The sequence below is a fragment of the Physeter macrocephalus genome, chromosome 11 (genome assembly GCF_002837175.3).
Source record: "Physeter macrocephalus isolate SW-GA chromosome 11, ASM283717v5, whole genome shotgun sequence".
In the NCBI taxonomy this organism is placed as follows: domain Eukaryota; kingdom Metazoa; phylum Chordata; class Mammalia; order Artiodactyla; family Physeteridae; genus Physeter; species Physeter macrocephalus.
In genome coordinates, this window is record NC_041224.1 from 145,010,402 (window position 1) to 145,026,619 (window position 16,218).

Here is a 16,218-nt window from a genome sequence, read left to right on the forward strand (position 1 = left end):
CTTCCAGTATGGATGGATACCAACAGCATGTGGGGATTAGAAAAGACAGGACGGCAGAGAATTACAATGTTATTTATTGCCCTACAGTCTTGGACAAATCTCCATCCTCATGCTGTTTTTTTAACAGGCAAAATAAGGGTATTACAAGGACTAGCACAAAGGATAATAAGTCCTTGGGCCTTATGGTCCTCTATAATGGGCCTTATGCCCTGTAAACCTTCCTTATTCACAGGATATTTGTTTATTCTTAGGAGAGGTTTTGTGCGGTCAATCTGGATCATAATGGGAGGGGCACCATGAATTGTGCCTTTTTCTGTTAAGAATTTTGTCCAAAGATTAGGGAATACCAGTTTTAATAGGACAGATGAGTACAAAGTTTGGACTGCCTTGGTTTGTACAGTGCCAATAATGGCAAAAGGGGTTAAATTTTCCTAAGTGTTGAATTCAAACTTAAGGGATATTTCTGCTTTTTGAGAGAAAAAAAAAAAGCAGCATTGTATTTCTCCAGAAAAATCTCATCCCAGTAAATGTTTGGGAGCAGGCATTTGTCTTGCAAAGGTCCAGACAAAAAAATATGGGCTGAGAAATAAGGACACATTGCAGTTTTTTTAAGACTCCCACTATTTGAACATACATATTACTCCAAGAAAGGGACTGTTTAATTGTAGTGGGGTTGAGCACTTATAAGAGTAGCTCCTGTGTCAATTAATACTGTAAGGAGGGACTTTCCTGGTGGCGCAGTGGTTAAGAATCCGCCTGCCAATGCAGGGGACACGGGTTCGAGTCCTGGTCCAGGAAGATTCCACATGCCGCAGAGCATCTAAGCCCGTGCGCCACAACTACTGAAGGCTGTGTGCCTAGAGCCCATGGTCCACAACAAGAGAAGCCACCGCAATGAGAAGCCCACGCACAGCAACAACGAGTAGCCCCAGCTTGCTGCAACTAGAGAAAGCCCGCGCGCAGTAATGAAGACCCAATGCAGCAATAAATAAACAAACAAACAAATAAATAAATGTATTTTTTTAAAAAAAATACTGTAAGGAATTTGTCCCTGATCTGGAGAGTAGTTTCCTCCAGTCTATTTAATGGCAGAACAAGGAACAGTCCCTGTGTGTCCTTGGAGTCCCATCATTGGGGGTGGGTTTGGCCATGGGTTCTTAGAAGGTTGTGACTATTTGGATTTCAATCTGTAGCGATTCTTTTTCCATGGTCAGGTTTTTTACAATAATGACATAGTCCTGTAGGATGGATTTGCTTTGGAGTTTCTATCCGTTGGTGTTGTAGATTCAAATTCTTAGTTGTCTTTTTTCTACAGTCACCCTCTATGGTGTGAGCTAATTTATTAGCCAGATTGAGAAGGTCAGGGGTGAACACTGTCTCCCATTCGACACAGGTTCTTTTGACCAACAAGGATAAAGTCCTTGTGCAGGCCATTTATACACATGGAATTAAAAGCCACCTGAGTGGGGACTTCGCTGGTGGCGCAGTGGATAGATAGATACCAATTAAAATAACAATCCCACTCAGATTGCTTAATATTGTAGCCATGGTCTTCTAACTTAGTTCAAAGAAAACAAGTTTGGGGAGATCAAAGTTTCCACAAAATGACAATTGGAGTTCTATGTTATCCTTTGTAAGACTGGTCTATTTAGTCAAATATGCACATGCGGAAGGACCATAATTTTTTTTAACATAAAACTGGCTAGGATTCCCCAACGGGGAGGCCACCTTTAGTACATTCAGATGACTAGATAAAATTATCAGAAACAAAAGAGTACTTACCAGAAAGACAATCTGTCTCTATCTAGATTTTGAATAAATTAAGACAGCTCAACCAAAAGGAGGTAGCTTGAGATCTGAGAGGAGACTTACCAAACTGAAAGTTACAGCAACTCACAGAAGCAAACAGTGCAAAGGACTCAAGTGCAGGAACCTCACTTGATCCCGGAAGTTCAAGTGGTTGGCGCCTTCAGATCACTTATGACACCATGTAATGTCAACCTAAAAGAAAAGATGTAAGCTGAGGCAATCTCGAGTTACCGAAAATCGAGTTTATCCTGGAGTAGCAGAGATATTGCAGTTTGGGACATGCATACTGCAGTAAGCTACAGGTGAGTCCACTGAAGGTTTAGGCTGCGTTGCATTTATGGGCAAGGAGTGCAAAAGGGGAGGGTCCAATTAGGGGCCATGCAGAGAGTTCACTGGCTCAAAGATGGGGAGAGATTCATTGGTCAGAGGTTAAGTTTCACTCTTTTGTAAATCAGGCATTTATGGGAAATCAGTCTCTCAGTCTTTAAGTTTCATTGTTCTGAGAGCACAAGTGTGAGATTCTCCATTCCATATCCTTCAATTCCATTTTAGATTAAAATCCTTTTACAGTTTTATCCACATCAGGCTGGAGGGACACATGGGGGTAGCCAAGGGAGGATGTAAAATAGACACTTGGATACATCAGTTTACAGCTCAGGAGGAAAGTATAAAACTGGGTCATCAGACTATAGGAAATAGGCAGTAAAAACTAGGGAACTGGATGAAACTCCTGAAGGGGAATTATACAGAATGATATAAAACAACAGGTCAAGAATGGAATCCTGAGGGCTTCCCTGGTGGCGCAGTGGTTAAGAATCCGCCTGCCGATGCAGGGCACACGGGTTGGAGCCCTAGTCCCGGAAGATCACGGCATATGGGATCTAACTTAGCCCTCGCGCCACAACTACTGAGCCTGCGCTCTAGAGCCCGCGAGCCACAGCTAATGAAGCCTGCGCGCCCTAGAGCCCGTGCTCCACAGCAAGAGAGGCCACCACAATGAGAAGCCCGTGCACCGGAGCAAAGAGTAGTCCCCGCTCATGAAGCGCCCACGCCCTAGAGCCCGTGCTCCACAGCAAGAGAGGCCACCGCAATGAGAAGCCCGTGCACCGCAGCAAAGAGTAGTCCCCGCTCGCCACAACTAGAGAAAGCACACGCGGAGAAACGAAGACCCAATTCCACCATACATACATACACACATACATACATACATATAAATTAGGAAAAAAAAAAAAAAAGGAACCCTGAAACACCAGTTAAAGGAATGGGCAGAGGAAAAATAAAAACTATAAAGGAGACAAAGAAAAAAAAAAAGAACCAGAAGAACCTCAGAAAAGTGGCCAAATAGACAGCTAGTATTAACTGATCATTAATAACTAGGTTCCTGTATCAGTCTCTTCACATGCATTGCTTCATTTAACCCTACCAATAACCCTAAAAGATAATCTTTTTATTACTGCTTTTTAGGTGAGGAAACTGAGGCTTAGAGAAATAGGTATTGCACAGTAGTTAAGAGAATGGGTATACCGCCAGACTGTCAGGGTTCAAATTCTGGCTTCACCAGCTCCATAGCACAGGGAGATCAGCTCCGTGCTTTGTGACCACCTAGAGGGGTGGGATAGGGAGGGTGGGAGGGAGACGCAAGAGGGAGGGGATATGGGGATATATGTATATGTATAGCCGATTCACTTTGTTATAAAGCAGAAACTAACACACCATTGTAAAGCAATTATACTCCAATAAAGATGTTAAAAAAAAATTCTGGCTTCACTAGTTATGAGTTTCAGCTTCCTATTCTTTAAACAGAGGTTAACAGTTCCAACCTAACAGGGTTGTTATAGGATATAAACTAACTACTACTGTTAAGTGCTCAGAATGATGCCTGGCCCGAAAGACCAGGAAGTGCCAGGACAGAGAACTTCAAAGAAATGCAAGTGTCAAATGATAAACTTGCAGAATAACCTATTAGATTTTACATACATATATACATATCCCCCATGCTGTTAACCATGATAACTGACATCAAACTGAATATATACACTGAGGGGAGTGGGGGCAGGGAGACAAGCAGACTAGATACTTCTACAGTGAATTCACAGTATGAAATGTTCTCCCCAAAAGACACCAAACAGAAAGATGCTTTAACACTTTAACATACTAATAATTCTTTTAATTTCCACTGTTGACCAGTGCCTGAAATAAGGTTAAGCCAGAATGAGGCTTCCTAATACTGGAGAGCTTATAATCATGTCCACATACCTCTCATACAAAAGGCAACAGTTTATAAATATTTATAAATTGATAGTTAAAGATACCTTCTTTTACATTTTGAAGTATAGATTCACTATTTATTACTCCAAATTAGATGAGTACCCAAAAGGGATCTATTGAAATAGAAATCAAAACAGTGGTAAAAACCCTTAAACATAAATATTTATAGCTTTATATTCGTGTAAAGATTCAATAGGACAGACCAGTTCTCTTAATCACTTTGTGCCATATCACGGGAAGATCAGAATCTAGTTAAGTTCTAAACTCATTTCCTTTCCTCTGAACACAGTGAAAGATCCTGATATTAGAGAAATAACCAACAAAAGGCATAATTCTTGAACCATGCTACAAAAGCCGGATATTAAGAGGAAAAAAAAATTCCACACTTACTGTATAGATCTGATGTGAAGGATAAAAAGGACTGGAAATAATGTACTGTCAAGTTTAACTTTACTAAACATGAAGACTTAAGTTACCAAATTCTTTTTTAATACTGGCCTTCTTTGCTCATGGCACTGATGACTACTGCCATGGAGCAACAGGTGCAAAAATTAGAGAATGACAAAAAACCTCATTCAGGACTTAATTACAAAGTCTCTAAACAGAATAAATTTCCACTGTTACCCAGGATAACTGAGATTTTCTTAAGTTGTTTTTTCCTCTTCACCTGGCAATATAAATTCCTACCTCTATGTGAACTCCTAGATTTTATCCTCAACCCTGACCTCTCTTCAAAATTCCAATCCTATATTTCTAATGTCTGCCTAGACCTCTACCCCTGAACATGCTGCCAAAACTTCAAATTAAATATACTCAAAATGTAACTCAAACATATATTCTTCATCTCTGTTAACTGCACAATCTTCTCAGTCGCCAAGGCTCAAAATCTCAGAATTACCTTTGATTAAAGGGAGGCAAATGACAAGATTCCCCTAGCTAATAAAGCCTACCTTGAAAATCGCCCTTTACATCCATCTCTTCAGTTTGTCCTGCCACTATCCTCCTGTTTTCCACTACCTCTCGCCTGCAACTGCAATAACCTCCTCTGTGCCTGATACAGAGCATGACAGGAAACACTTGACTTAACATCTGATTCCTGGCCAAAGATGTCAAGAACAGGAAAATTTCTTACTTCCCACACGAGAACTATCATGTGAGAGTTTTATTCTTAGAAGCCAACTTCATGTTGTAAAAAATACTGACACTCAGTATATCAGAAATAAAAGCAAATATAGATTTCACAAACATTTCTTAAGTACATAAAACTAAACACTTAATTTTTATAAAGTATGACATACAATTCTTTTGTTGTTTCTGCATGAACTGCAGATGTTTGAACATGTGAATCACACACTATATTTTATAGCAAGCCCAGACTCATCAATACTTTAATAGGCTAGGCAAAATATTTTCCCCACAATACAACTGCAAAAAGAGTTGCTACTCTCTCCAATAATCCTACATCATTTTCTTGAGTTATCTAGATAATACCCATGCTTCAAGATATAGCTCAAATTCTACCAGTACTACAAAATCTTTCTTAACTCAGCCTAAAGTGAGTTTCTACTTCCTCTGAATGCCAAAAGATCAACTGTTATTCATTTAGCAATCATATACCAAATATACGAAAGTGTTATTTATCTCCAGTTATATGTTTTATATATTTATATTTGCTTCTTTCTCCAGTGTAAAGTATAAACTTCTTAAGGACAGGAACCATATTTTCCAATTCTCTAGTATCAATCCTCCACCAGCCTGAGACTAACTCCACAGCTTACCTCACGAAATGCTACTTCCCATGAGAGGAGTATAAAAATATAAACACACACAAAACACACTCAATAGAGGCAGGCAGGAGGCAAAGATAAGGAACTACACATAGATGTAAAACAATGACAGTCAAAGACAGGAAACACACACACACACACACACACACACACACACACACACACAGACCAAGCTTTAGAAGCAGCTATCCCTTTTGTGGAGAAATTAAATAGTAATAATATTATCAACATTGATAAAACATCCATAACCACAGTTTAGAGGTAAATTCACTCAACCTCCTAACATCATAGAAAGCACCAGGAAGGCATAACTGAGGAAGCTAAGGAAAGGGCTAGGATTTGGGAACATCACCTTAACATCTTACACAGTACCCTATAGGCAGAAAGTATTCAACAAACACCTGATGGTTTGAATGCAATTTAATAACTAGATCTACAAACCCAAATTTCAGACCAGTATGTTCAAAATGCAACTCTTCTTTCACAAAATACTTTACGGGATCAAACTAACTCAAAATTCCAGTATAATGCACTAAATACTATGTGCTTTGCTTATATGATATAAACATGCATTTGATGCCAAAAAGATACATCCACATTATAATCTTTCAAGATTTTAAAAAATAACCCAATGATTCATAAAATTGTATTCTTCCTATTTTTAGAATGGCTCAGGGTATTTGTGTGATTTTCAGGCTCCCTTCTTAGTTCCTAAGAAATAACTTCAATTTGACTTTACAACCTCAAGGTGGGGGGGACAGGGGAAGGGAAAGTTTGGAAAGAATAAAATAGCTCTGCAAAAATAATTCAGTGCTACATTAAATACAAATTAATGACAGGCTAATGAAATCATAGTGGCGCAGTGGTTAAGAATCCGCCTGCCAATGTAGGGGACACAGGTTCCAGCCCTGGTCCGGGAAGATCCCACATGCCGCGGAGCAACTAAGTGCGTGCGCCATGACTACTGAGCCTGCCCTCTAGAGCCCGTAAGCCACAACTACTGAAGCCCGCGCCTAGAGCCCATGCACCACAAGAGAAGCCACCACAATGAGAAGCCCGCGCACTGCAACGAAGAGTAGCCCCTGCTCACTGCAACTAGAGAAAGCCGCGCACAGCAACGAAGACCCAACACAGCCAAAAAATAAATAATTAAAAAACAACAACAACAAAAACTAACCACTATGAAAAATTTAGCTTCAGTATCTATTCTTTCTTCCTTTCTTGAAAATAGATGCCTGTCATGCATGCTAACAACTTTAGTCTGAGTAATACAGGGCTGAAGGATTCATGAAGAAAGGGAATTAGTCTGACAATTAGAACCATGATAAACATACTCTGACAAGCAGCCAAGAACTGGAAACACAATGGAAAATGAAGGAACGTGTCTCTGAGATGGAACTAGTCAATATGAGTGAGCTGAAAGGTGTTAAAGGTGGAAATGAAGGCAGTGTTTTTATGGGAAAAGATCTGCACTAGAAGTAAGGAGGCTTACTTTTTTTTTTTTTTTTGCATGTGACCTTCAGTAAATCACAGATCCAATCTGAATCTTGGTTGCCTCACATTTCCACTTGTTCTGTTTACTGATACTTTTGTATGCATCAGTGACATTAACAGTAACTAAGACATACTGAACTCTTGATATAATCCAGGCACTGTTCTAAATGCCTTATATGCATTATATCTCATTTAACCTTCCAGACAGCCCTACAAAGTAGGTACACTTACTTCTCCCATTTTATATAATTAGGAAGTAAAGCTTAGAAAAGGTAGGTGATATGCCAGAGGTCACTTTGCTCACAAATGCATAGCAGGGACTGGAACTCAAAACTGGTTTCAGAGCCCACACTCTTAAATACTTTCTTATACTGCCTCTCAAATGATATAAAGAAAATATTTTACAAAGCATTCTTAAATGGCCATTCAAATGTAAAGTCCTGTTATAATTCTTATTTGCACTAATCAAAATGACTTCATACAACCAAGCAACATAAAGTTAAAATATTTAAAGCATAAATATGTGGAAGGCCTTAACAAAGTTTTTTAAGACAGTGGTAATATCAATGATGTGAAATCCAGTGCAAATTTTAGTTGAATGGATGTGTAAATTTCCAAGTATTTATAGGCTTAGAGACTTAAAATACCAGCTACAAGATATAATTTAAAATATAAGCCATCCCCTAGAGCTTTTTCTCTTTTAGCTATTATTTCACATTAATACTTGATGAATGACATTGAATAAAATCATTAAGGAATTTATTTAATAGTGTTTGTCAGGCACGGTTTTAAGCACTTCACAAATATTTACTCATTTAATCCTAACAGCCTACAAAGTAGTTATAATTGGAGCCAGTATTCAACTCAGGTCGTCAGGTTTAAGGATCTGTGCTCTTAACCACTAGCTCCATTGCAATTCAAGGAATGGTGAAATTCTTCTTTTTATTTTTAGGCCAATAAAAAGTACTAATGATCAGGATGAATGTCCACAAAGAGAATGGAGCCATCACTTAACCTGAGCATACATACTAATACAAAGGAACATGTAAAAGAAATATATTAACTGATATGGTAAACTAATCTACACTATCAGGAAAAGTTATTAGTCTTTGGAAGAAGAGGTTTCTTTTAATTTTCCTATGAAATTGTACTGTTAGCAAACCAAAGGAATGAAATTGGGAAAATAATATTAATTAACACTAATATTAATTTAAAAGACTTGATAGACAGGATTTCTATCATTTTTTGGTCCAGTCATCTTATGAAGCAGCAAAAAACTTAAAAAAAAAATCACATGAACTAGTGGATTTCACAATAGAATTCATGCTAAATTTGAACCCTTTTAAGGTATAACAGATACTTAATATAACCTTATATTTTGTTTCTGAAAGAATTACATTTTTCAAAGGACTATAGTATTTGTTATTTCATCTGTTTCTCACAACTCTGAGAGTTAAGTAGGAGAAGTACTATTATTCTTATTTTACAAATATGAAACTTAAGCTCAGAAAAGTTAAATATTTTGCATGGTCTAGATATACCTTCTGACTCCAAGTGCTTCTTCTATTACATCATGCTGCCAAAATTTTAAGCTTTATACTTTTCAAGTTGTTTCACAGCCAAGAAAATTTGGAAAATATACAGTAGAAAACATAATGAAGTTTTATGGTCGTTAAAACGTAAGAGATTTGCTAAAAATCTCATTATTGTATGATGTACAAGTTATCTAGCTGAAATGATGAACAAGTTAATGCAGCCAAAATGAACTTGGAACCCAGGAAAAATCTGCATTTATTTTTATTATTATTATTTTTTTTCGGTACGCGGGCCTCTCACTGTTGGGGCCTCTCCCGTTGCGGAGCGCAGGCTCAGCGCCCGCGTCCCCTGCATAGGCAGGCGGACTCTCAACCACTGCGCCTCCAGGGAAGCCCGAAAAATCTGCATTTAAAGCTAAGTGATAGGGAGTTACACACACACACACACACACACACACACACACACACACACACACACGGTCACTGAATCCAATTTTAAATGCATAAATGTGAAATAACGTAACTCTACAATAATACTATTTTTCAGGAAGTAAAAAAAAAAAAAAATCACTTCTAACTACCATTCATCTCAATCACTTAAATGCTAGCTTCCCAGAGATTATCCGTTTCAAAGACAGCTTTTAAAAATGTTCATTCCGGGACATCCCTGGTGGCGCAGTGGTTAGGAATCCGCCTGCCAATGCAGGGGACGGGATCGAGCCCTCGTCCGGGAAGATCCCACATGCCGCAGAGCAACTAAGCTCATGCGCCACAACTACTGAGCCTGCGCTCTAGAGCCCGCGAGCCACAACTACTGAAGCCCGTGCGCCTAGAGCCTGTGCTCTGCAACAAGAGAAGCCACCGCAATGAGAAGCCTGCGCACCACAACGAAGAGTAGCCCCCGCTCGCTGCAACTAGACAAAGCCGCGTACAGCAATAAAGACCTAACATAGCCAAAAATAAACAAATAAATTTATTTTAAAAAATTTTTTAAACGTTCATTCCTCTATATCTATTTCACCTGAATTACTACCCAGCCAAGAACAGAGAAGGCTGGTGAACCAAATAGGAACATTTAACAAATAAGTGAAATAGCTTAGGTTTGGATTATCAGTTATATAATTATCGAGAAAACACGCAATAAACTGTACCTTAAGTGCACAAAAATAAAAATGTTGTAGCTATAAACTGTATACTATACCCTCACAGCCCTAAGTTAGGTGGTGGACCACCCACATTGGACTTGCAAAGAAGACGGACTAAAACTAGTCTTGTAATCATTAGCTTGACACCACTTTGAGGGAATAAAAGCACTAAAGAAGCTGATAAAGAATTTTTTTGGAATAAGTTATTTGTGGAAAAATATTACAGAATTTTTTCCTCGGGCCCACTTTACCATGCACGAGAGTGGTTCCAACTCAGACGCTTTTTTAAAATTTCTTTTTAAAAATTATTATTTTTTATTGGAGTAGAGTTGATGTACAATGTTGTGTTACTTTATGCTGTACAGCAAAGTGAATCTGTTATACGTATACATACAACCACTCTTTTTTAGATTCTTTTCCCATATAGGCCATTACAATCAAACTCAGACCTTGATCTGGTACCCTGTAGACTGCTAATACAAGAGCCATGCCTGGAAAAGTCCAAGAGACTATGGCTGGATACCTGCTCAAACAGAACAAGGACAAATGGATGCATCGCACTGCATTGTTATTTATAGAGCAAAGGACGTGAGACTTTTTCTTGTGGACCTGATGATGGCAAAGGTATGGAGCCAGCAAAAAAAGAACTTTGTGTAATAGGTTTGTCTAGAGGCATTTGGATGCCAACAGAATTCACAGGGTGAAGAAACAAAAGGCTGGAAACTAAGGGCTGAGGACAAGTCTTAAGAAGTTGGCTACAGGTATTGCCCATTGTAGCAGACTGCTAACTCATCAGCAGATCACTAGGGTAGGCACACAACTAGACTGGTTAGGTGTGGCTATGTGACAGAGTTTTAGCCAAAAGAACCTGAGAAAAAGCAATGTAGGTCACTTCTAGGCCTGGCCCACAGAAATGTCCCACATGTGCTTCTCCTTGCCCTTTACCCTTCCGTCTCCATGCAAAAAGCACAGAGACTGTTCAGAGTAGTTCTTACATACTGAATGCCTACTTGAAGCTGGGTTCTTTTGTATTTTATCTTATTCCAACATATCCATACTGGGTGGGATGGTAACAAACCCAACTCATCAGATTCTGTCTCCTGAGAGTTATTAATTCCAGCCAGACATGAGAGCAACAGATTATTACCTTCTTCTGAAGATACAACAAAAAACTGAAGTCATCAGAGCTACTATCTCCTTGCTGGGGGGACTAGAGGATATCAATCATGAGGGACTATCAGTCCAGTTCTCCAAGAAGCCTAGTGCATATTCTAGCCTTAGGAGCAATGAGACTCAGCATATTTAGTTGCATAAATGGCTTCCTTATAATAAATCCCCACCATCTGAGGTCATGCTTCTTAAACTAGGGGACACACCTATGACTATAGTAAACTGGCTATTATAAGAAGCCACAAAATAAACTATCTCTGTAGAACAGCAATGTTATGATGTGGCAATAGTTCAAAATAGTATCAAACACAAATATTATGAAATTGAATGCAATACTCACATGAATTTTTGAGGTAGAAGATTAGAATATAAAGAAATTTCACTCTTCTAAGGGGTTAATTCAGGCTTTGTATCCACATTATCACAGGAATATTCATTTACCTCTTCTGTTTTCCAGGGGAAAAGCTGAAGTACCAACCTATGGTAACTTATAAGGGTTTTTACACAGCAATCCAGAAGTCATTATTTTTTTTTCTCTTACAGCATATCCTACTAGACTTTAAGCTGCACTAGGCTAGGATATGTTTTACCCTTCTTTATACCCTTTGTGGCAAGCTAAATAATGCACCGCCAAAACATCCAAGCTCTAATTCCTGGAACCTATGAATGTTTCCTTACACATCAAAAGGGATTTTGTAATCAAGCTAAAGATCTTGAGATGGAGAGATTATTCTGGATTATCTAGATGGGACCTAAGTATAAACACAAGTGCCCCCACTAAGACGAAAGCAGACGGATTTGACTACGGAAGAGAAGGTGGTATGATTACGGAAGAAGAGAATGAAATGATGTGCTTTTAAAATGAAGGAGCCACAAGCCAAGGAATATAAGAGGCTACCAGAAGCTGAAAAAGGCAAGGAAATGGGACCTCCCTTCAGAGTCTCCAAAAGTAATCAGAACTCAGAAAAGCAGTTAAATGAGCTGATCTACTTTTGCTTTATGCTATCTACAGCAGTCTGAGGAAAGAATACAAACCAGACAAGTACCACTTCTGCATTCACAGGGAATACTATCCTGAACCCTGGATAAGCAGATAAGTGGGCCACATACGCTTAAGAGGTATTTCACACTCAAGTGGTACTAGGCTGCATGTTATCCACTGTGTGTGTGTGTATATATAGAATATTTTAATTATAATATATATTGCATATTAACGATAGTCTAGCTTCCACAGGAAAGAATTTGAAAAGCAGAAAACTGTCCTATGTAGTTAACATCAGTAATTTATACATATTATATCATTTGATCCTCACGACTCCAGGAAGTAGACAAGTCTGGAATTGATTTCAATTCTGCAGTGGAGGAAGCGGCGGCTGAGAAGATGACTTGCCCAAAGGTTAGTAAATGGCGCCTACTCTGATGTCTTTCTACTAGATCATTTTACCTCGATAACATCAATCGACTTAATTCTAGGTATGTTGTATTAACTTCTAAAATAACTTCAAGTTAGGAAAGAAAACAAGACCAACATTTTACAAGCAATACCATATTTAAATTTTACGTGCATGGAAGCCGAATGTCACACTCAATTAAGTGGTCAGAGAAAAGCTGAAGAGAACACGTGGATGAGTAACTTAACATATGTTTCTTCGCATGAAAATGAGAACCGTAACAGTACCTAACCCTTTAGATGTTGCTGTGTGGATTAAAAGAGATAATACACGTGAAATGCTTATCATAGTAGCTAGTCTCAGAGTTCGTACTATATACTCCAGCACGTCTCTTCCTAAAGGAAAATCTGCTTTCTGACCCCGAAAATTAACCAACCCAGGAGGTGGGTAATTTAAGAATGCGAGGGAAGGGAATGAGGGTAGGGGAAAAATAGGTCCTGGCTACCTCTCCTCGGACACTTGACGAATAGGCGCTTTGTTTTTACCCAAGAATAACCCAGAGAAGTGTTGGGGGCGGCTTCGGCGACACCAACCTAACCCTTGGAAGGCCCGCAGGGCAGGGACAGCACGGGCATGACCCAGGGGCTCCGACAACTGCACCAGAAGCCCCAACACGTGGTCTTCTCCTCCCCATTTCCCTCTGCTCCTCGTGCTACAGGCTCAGCGGCTTCGGCTTTCTACAGTCAACCGGCACTGCCGCTGCCCGTCTACAGAGCTGCCCAATCCCAAGAACTTGCCCAACGCAGGTCTGGGAAATATACCTCATCGGAGAGCCCACACCTGCTGCAGGAGAGAACTCGGAGAACAGCCTCTGAGCGGACCTGGCGACCGGAACTCCACTCCACCTCTCTGATTGGATAAACGCACAAAGGAGGATGCAGAGGTTTGGCCAGCAGCAGAGAGGCGGGCCATAGCCCAGGGGAAGGGAAAGAGGTTGGGTGGGGGGAGCGAAGAAGAGCCAGGGGGTGGCCTCTCTCCGGATTGGACGAATGCAAGATATCTGCGCCTGCGTAAACCCAGCTTCCGTATAGCGCAGCACAGCACTTCCCTTTACGTTACGTTAGCGGAAGTTTTAACGACTTATCGTTTGTGCTGAAAGCTTAGGTCTCCTTGCTGCGTGCCCAATAAAAGGCAAGAATAAAACGAGTTCCGCCTCTTCCTCGGATGAATGGGTCCTTCCGTTGACATAGGGCGACGTGAGTTCCTTTCAGCGTTTAGACGCTAGAACTCCCACAGAGCCAGACTCGGGTAGAGGATTGCTATGTTGACCAGATAGTAACTGCGGGTGAGAAATACTTTGTAGTTCGAATCGGGTCCTGAAACACCCACATACGCTCAGAACTCGTATGATTTCAGCGTTGTAATGTGTAAGAATCAGGCCTTCTCACGGTCATTTGCTTGCTGTGTCATTGGCTGAAAAAGCTTTCAATTTGAATGTAACTCCGCCTCCACCCCCAGGGAACCCTGGGATTTGTAGTATCGGGCGCAAAGATCCTATGGCTTTAAATGTGGTTGTCGCTGAGCTCTTCGTTGCTAACCGCTGACATTTATTGTGGTTTTCATGTGTTCCGTTGTGTTTTTTTATCCTTTCACTTATCAGCACCATTAAAGCCAAAGGACACTTAGGAAAACTGGAAAGACTTCATGTATGTTTATAAAGATAAATACTAGTGTTTCAAACATTCCACTACTGTGCCTGGCTCTCTGCTACATGTTCGTAATTAACGTACTAAGCGGATACTAAGTCTTGGCTTTTTGCCTTTACAACAAAATGGTCTTTGATTTGCATATTAGTGTCCATTCGAGGATATTTGAAAAGTGCCCTAAATTTAACAGCTATCTATACTGTTTTGTCGCTGCTTACATAAATCAAGTGTTGATAAGACATGAAGCAGAACTGGCTGCTGTCTTGACAGAAAAATAGTGCTATAATTAAAATGTCAAACGTGACCAGTTTCAGGAGGCACGCACATTGTATATTATTCGAGATTGTATTATCACGTCCATTTTCAGTCTTACTGGAAACATGTTAGTTTAAGGCAGAATTTCCCTGCCTTTATTGAATCATGAACTCCTTTCACTTCTGTGAGCACATTTAGTAATGTTTCATCACTTTGTGTTTAGCAAAAGTAAAAATCAATGTATAAATACCAAAACTTTTTGAATGGAATTTTTCCTTCCAACAAATTTTTTTCTATTTAATATGTAATACAAATTTTCATATATGTAAGAAAAGGGCTTGTTGCTGGACTAAAAATTAAGTACACTTTTAGAGGATTTAAGCCAAGCAGAAACCGCTTTTTTGACTGATGGTTGGAATAATTGCTTTTATGTTTAAAAAAATCAAATTATTTTAATAATTTTTTGTGTCTTGTTTGTAGATGATGACAGAAGGTTGCAGGTTTTATTTGCAAATGAAACATGAGAAACATAACTTTTTTATAATTCTCAGTAAATAGCCAAATTGGGTGTAATCACCACTATGTTTCTCCTTTAAATATTTGATATGATGTACTAAGTGACATGTGGATACGAAAATCACCCTGAGACAAAAATGCAGTTTTATTAGTTTTAATGCTTTCCGTTAACTAACATTTTGAAAGAATTTTCCTTTTGACTCCTATTTTAAATCAGTGGTCCATTTGGGATGTTAATTAAATTCGTTTGACTAAGAATAAAAACCATTAAAAACTGCAGGTATCAAGACTGCTACTGTCGTTAGCAGGGTTCAGCAGAGTGATAAATCAACTGAGTGACTGACTCCTAGACACATTTGGCTGATCTGTATTAACTGTCCTAAGTGCTCACTCTTTCGGAGTCTTTTGGACGCTCTCAAAGTGTTCCATTTTAAAGAGAAAAAACTTTAGTAGTTACTTTTTGTTTAACTAAGAATTTAAAAGTAGAAATTGCAACAGGCACCGTTACTGCTTTTTAAGATGTGAACCCAGGAATCACCTTGGTACACCGTCTGTTGGGAAATAGTTTAAGGAATGACCTCAAGGTGAGATAAATGCAAGATGACTTTTGAGATACAGGAAGAGAATAGTACAATCCAAAAAAATAAGATGTGAACCCAGGAATCACCTTGGTACACCGTCTGTTGGGAAATAGTTTAAGGAATGACCTCAAGGTGAGATAAATGCAAGATGACTTTTGAGATACAGGAAGAGAATAGTACAATCCCTGTTTGTAATATTTACTTTTTAATATCAACATTTTTCTTTTTCTATCTGTATTTTTAAAAATAATGAACATGATATAACAGTATAAACTTTGAAATCTAACCATATATATGTTTATATATATATGAATGGTTAAAAAAATTATTGAGAAATATGCGATCAAGAAAGGTGTGGGGCTTCCCTGGTGGCTCAGTGGTTGAGAGTCCGCCTGCCGATGCAGGGGACACGGGTTCGTGCCCCCGTCCGGGAAGATCCCACATGCCGCGGAGCGGCTGGGCCCGTGCCATGGCCGCTGAGCCTGCGCGTCCGAAGCCTGTGCTCCGCAACGGGAGAGGCCACAACAATGAGAGGCCCGCGTACTGTAAAAAAAAAAAAAA

General features: G+C 39.4%; 1 protein-coding gene across 8 annotated transcripts in view; it reads right to left on the reverse strand.

Annotated features, from left to right (window-relative positions):
• The window catches only part of WDR89 (WD repeat domain 89), a 34,366-nt gene extending 20,776 nt beyond the window's left edge, over positions 1-13,590 (reverse strand). For 6 of the 8 annotated variants that reach the window (XM_007117695.4, XM_007117697.4, XM_007117696.4 and 3 more), the window contains exons 1-2: positions 13,421-13,590; positions 1,873-2,001 (exon numbers count right to left, since the gene is read on the reverse strand). The gene's annotated coding sequence lies outside the window, so the exon portion shown is untranslated. Of the gene's footprint in view, positions 1-1,872; positions 2,002-11,548; positions 11,649-13,420 lie in introns of those variants that run through there. The other 2 variants (XM_055088520.1, XM_007117698.4) reach the window with 2 other exon arrangements.
• Between the last annotated feature and the right edge of the window lie 2,628 nt (positions 13,591-16,218).